At 40.2% G+C, this 5,151-nt stretch overlaps 1 long non-coding RNA gene across 1 annotated transcript in view; it reads left to right on the forward strand.

Annotated features, from left to right (window-relative positions):
• Positions 1-4,789, forward strand: part of LOC142836488 (uncharacterized) — an 8,285-nt gene extending 3,496 nt beyond the window's left edge. Inside the window, exons 2-3 of the long non-coding RNA XR_012908089.1 lie at positions 1,833-1,937; positions 4,561-4,789. This is a non-coding gene — a long non-coding RNA (uncharacterized LOC142836488). The remainder of the gene's footprint in view (positions 1-1,832; positions 1,938-4,560) is intronic.
• The last annotated feature ends 362 nt before the right edge of the window (positions 4,790-5,151 follow it).

Consider the following 5,151-nt stretch of genomic DNA (forward strand, 5'->3'; position numbering starts at 1 on the left):
TCACAACCCTGGGACTTTGGTAGCTTTTGATCTCTGCTTCAAGAATGCTGTGAAGTAAGCACCCTCTTCTGCCCTCTGTTTCCTACACAAGAAGGGCTCAAAACAGCATGATCAAACAGCCATAGACCAAAACTTCAGAAACCATCAACCAAGGTAAACCTTTGAAGTTGTTTACCTTGGTTTAATTTTTAACATTTACATATCTATTAACATAGAAGGAGACTATGCATATGCCATGGATGGCTATGGAGGTCAGAGAACAACTCGGAGTGGAATCTTTGTACCTTGTGGTTCTCGGGGTCTGAATTCAAGTTGTGAGGCCTAGGGATAGGTGCCTTTACCTGCTGAGCCACCTTGCTGGCCCCTGATATGTGAAACTAGTCTTGGGGGAATGTTAACAAATGTCTACTCATCTCAAAGAGGGAACTGACGACATGCCAAAAGGCAGTTACCCCTAAAGCCCAACTTGGTGAGTCTATGAGCTTTATTGGGGTTCCTTACAAGAATGTGGGTGAGGGGTTACTTACAGGAGCAGAAATCAATCAAAGACAGCTGCATCACCAAAGCCCACCCCAGCATGGGTGACAACTCACAAAAGCTGGGAACCCAGAGCACACAGCACAGCCTACAGGAAGCAACTCAACAAGTTGGAGACTGTCCTTTCCAGGCAGCTCAGCTGGTCTTTGTTTTTTCTGGGCAGTCAGGCCGGTCTCTACTCATTCTACAAGGTATCTCTCAGAGTCATCCTTGTAGGTTGGCTTATCTGTAAGTCTTTACTGTTTATATACTCTCAGTAAAGGAGGGCCCTAGAAAATACAGTCAGTTTCAGGGACTTCCTGAGCTATTTTGAGTTGTTTACCTTCTGTCTTAATGGAACTTCCTTGCAGAATGCAGTGTCTTGCCTCCGCCAGAACATTCCATTGTTTCACTTTTTTTGTAAACATCCTATCCTAAAATAGCTTGTTGTTTCATTTTTCCCTGTATACCCTTCATATGTCTTAAGATTTCCTCTAAGGTGGAAGGTTTTAATCTGAAGGAAACTGCTGCACAACAGTTCCTACTTTGGTATTTTCTTTTTAAACACCGATGGAAAGCATCTAATCTCATGGGAATTTATTCAGAATGCATTACAACTATGAGCTAATTTTGGGAAACTTTGGCATCTTTGAAATATTGTCTTCATTTTACGAACTTTCCATTTATTCACATATTCTTCTATATCTTTGAGCATATTACTGAGGCTCTTCAAATAGATATGGAATATTTCCTGAAATCTTATTGCTAGATATTTTATTACTTTGATTATATTATTTTGATTGTGCAGAAATCAGATTCCTATTCTATCTCCATCAGTTACATTTTATCTAAATACAAAATAAAAGTTGTAAACAATGTTGAATTTTTTGTTTTGAGACAAGAGTCCCATCATGTAACACAGACTTGCCTTATACTAGAGAGTCTACTTATCCTGTACAGAGCTGTGTTAAAAGAATTTATTTCAAAGTCCAATCTGAATCTATTGATGATGTGTTTGCCATGTGTTATCACTTTAATGAGCTCCTGCAAGTACTGAAAAAAGTTAGTTGCCTTCCCACACATCCTCCATCTGGTTTGTTTGTTTATGAGAAAGGGTCTCTACATAGCCCTGAATGTTAACCTATGTAGACCAGGTGGGCTTTGAACTCATAGAGATCTTCTTGCCTATACCTCAGCTCAAATTAAAGACATGCACTGCCACACCCAGATTGAGACTCTTATTTTTAAAAAATAATTTCAAGTTATCATACAAAGCAGTGGATTTCATTATGGCTTTTTCTTTTCTGTTTTGGCAGGGCTGTACATAACTTCAGCTGCCCTTAAACTCACTATCTAAGAATGGCTTTGAATTTTCTGGATCTTCCAGCCTCCATATCTGGGATTACATGCTGGGATTACAGGTATGTGGTTCCACACTTGGAAAAGCTAGATGAATTTTGATAATAAACACGATACTTTATTGCCCATGTTGGATTTCTTCAGTGCCCTTCATCTTCTCTGAAGTAGATTTGTGCAGATGGGAGCAGACAGGTTTCAATTATCATAAAAAAAACCCCTATGTTATTTAAAGATCTTAAATGCCATATTCTTTAGATATCTGAAGTGTTTGAAGGTGAAATATAAAATATATCTCTGTTTGACCTTGAAATTTTACTTGGCCAGGCGGTGGTAGTGCATGCCTTTAATCTCAGCACTTGGGAGGCAGAGGCAGGCGGATCTGTGTGAGTTTGAGCCCAACCTGGTCTACAAGAGCTAGTTTCAGAACAGGATCCAAAGCTACAGAGACATTCTGTCTCAACCCCCTCCAAAAAAAAAAAAAAAAAAGAAGAAGAAAGAAAAAGAAAGAAAGAAAAGACAAGAAAAGAAAACATATCTAATATGACTACAAATTCAATTGTAATAGGTGACTAATACTAACCAGGACTAAAAATTTGCATTACATTGTTAAATGAGTTGTATAGGTATAATACCTTGAACAAGATTAGAAACACATGTACAGTACCTAACAAAAATAATCTTAAATTTGTATCAATGTATAAAAATCCATATTAATATAAAAAATTAAAAACTAGTAGTTGCTTTTGTGGTTTAAAAGTAGACTCAATAAGCTATTTTTATCCTATCTTATCTATATCACCCTTTTTCTTTTCAAAACAAGAACTCTGAAATTCCCCTGTCTGGATCTGAATATCTCTATGATCTGTTTTAATAAGGCCTGTATCTTGGCACTCATATCTTTTTTAGAGATAAACCAAGAATTATCAAACCCACAATAAATATTATCAAAATGATAATTAACATTATGCCAATCCTGGTTAAGTTGATTATCCCTTCATTTAATTTTTACATTTTTAAAACATGCATTGTGTGATCATATGGAGACCTAACTCTCTCCATCATAATAGTTTTTCCAATTTTTTAAAGTATTTATTTATTTATTTATTTATTTATTATGTATACAGTGTTCTGCTGGCATGCCTTCAGGCCAGAAGAGGGCACCAGATCTCATTATGGATGGTTGTAAACCACCATGTGGTTGCTGGGAATTGAACTCAGGACCTCTGGAAGAGCACCCAGTGCTCTTAACCTCTGAGCCATCTCTCCAGCCCCTTTCCCATTTTTTAATGTGGGGAAAAACTCTCTCTGTTAAACTAATTCCTTCCTTTAAGAATTCCCAGTTGTCTCACCATATCTGTGGACGATGACGATTCATTTGACGGAGAAGTGTGAGGCTGACGGCTGCTGCATAGAACAGTAGAACCCGAGCGGGTCTCAAGGCAGCAGCCTGAAAAGGGGGTCCAGGGAGAACCCACAACCCAATGGGAGAAGAGAAGCTAAAGAGCCAGTCGTCTGCATGGGGGAACACGTGAAAGTGGCTAACTCCTGTGGCGTTTGGAGCACAGAGGCTGCTACAGAGAAATCCCAAACTCGCTCAGAACCTTAGGGAGAAAAGAGAGGAGAACCTAGCCAGCAAGGTGGTGACTCGGCAGAAGCCCCTGCCTGTGTGCAGCTCCAGTGTGTGCCAGTGGCTACAAAGCCGCAGGCAACTGGCTTTTTCATGAATTCATTCTCCAAAGTTGAACACCAGACATAGTGCTAATTCTAATTGGTCTTAATAATAAAATCCTGGAGTCAGATATTAGCGAGTGAAAACTGAAAGACCGGGGAAGCAGAGCAGCCAGCCACTAGTTCCCACCTCTATGAAAACTTCAGACTGAAAAGGACCGAGCTCCTGTCTCTTTTCACCTTATATTCCTCTCTCTGCCCTGTCATATCATGTTATGTCTCCACCTCTCTAGTACAGAGATTAAAGGTGTGTGCCTCCCATGTGCTGGGACCAAAGATGTGCACCACCACTGCCTGGCTTCTATGGTTAACTAGCGGCTAGCTCTGCCCTCCAATCTTCAGGCAAGCTTTATTTGTTAAAACACAAACAACTAAATATCACCATATGTATGTATGTATGTATGCGCATGCCTGGTACCCAAGAAGATCATGTGTCAGATCCCCTGAAACTGCAGTTGAAGATGGTTTTGAGATGCCATGTAGGTGCTGGGAACCAAACCTGGTCCTTTTCATGAGGAGTAAGTGCTCTTAGCCACAACGCATCACTTCAGACCCTAAAACTTCCTATTGAGGATGATCTACTCATACACTTTCATATAAGAAATATTCTATGATATTTGAAAAATATCGTATTAGTTGCTTTACTCCTTATTAAGACAACATACATGATAGTGTTGTGTAATAGTTTCCTACAAGATTGAAACATTCCATCCATCAGGTAGGCTCCATTAAGACAGAAAGTAGACAACCCAAAGTAGCTCAGGAAGTCCCTGAAACTGACCATATTCTCTAGGACCCTTTGCAGGCAGAGTTTCTCTGTGTCTCACCAGTCTCTCCCAAATAACCACAAGAGACTTACTATTAATTATAAATGTTTGGCCAATAGCTTAGACTTGTTACTAACTAGCACTGCAAATTAACCATATATTTTTTAAATCAAGTTCTTCTGTATAATAGTAAAGGCTGTTGAGCACCACTGTCAGATAAGCCAATCTGCAAGGATGACTCTGAGAGACACCTCTTGGAATAAGCAGAGACCAGTCTGGCTGCCCAGAAGAGACAAAGACCAGCTGAGCTGCCTGGAAAGGACAGTCTCCAACTTGTTGAGTTGCTTCCTGTAGGCTGTGCTGTGTGCTCCAGGTTCCCAGCTCTTGTGAGTTGTCACCCATGCTGGGGTGGGCTTTGGTGATGCAGCTGTCTTTGATTGATTTCTGCTCCTGTAAGTAACCCCTCACCCACCTTCCTGTAAGGAACCCCAATAAAGCTCATAGGCTCACCAAGTTGGACTTTGTGGGTATCTGTGCTTTTGTCTGTTGTGGGATCTCTTATCTGGGGTGAATTGATGTGTCTCCCTGGGGAAAGTTTTGTCATACAACATAATTGGCACCTGAGCAGGCTGGCAAGAAAACCAAAGATGGAGAGAAATGAGTGCATAGTCTTGGCTATGGGTATCAAGACATACAACCTAGACTGAGATGTCTGGTAGTGAACCATCAACACAGGAAATAACTTTAGGGTTGTCCTTTCCTGTACCATAATCACACCATA

The sequence above is a fragment of the Microtus pennsylvanicus genome, chromosome 16 (assembly GCF_037038515.1).
Source record: "Microtus pennsylvanicus isolate mMicPen1 chromosome 16, mMicPen1.hap1, whole genome shotgun sequence".
Lineage (NCBI taxonomy): Eukaryota > Metazoa > Chordata > Mammalia > Rodentia > Cricetidae > Microtus > Microtus pennsylvanicus.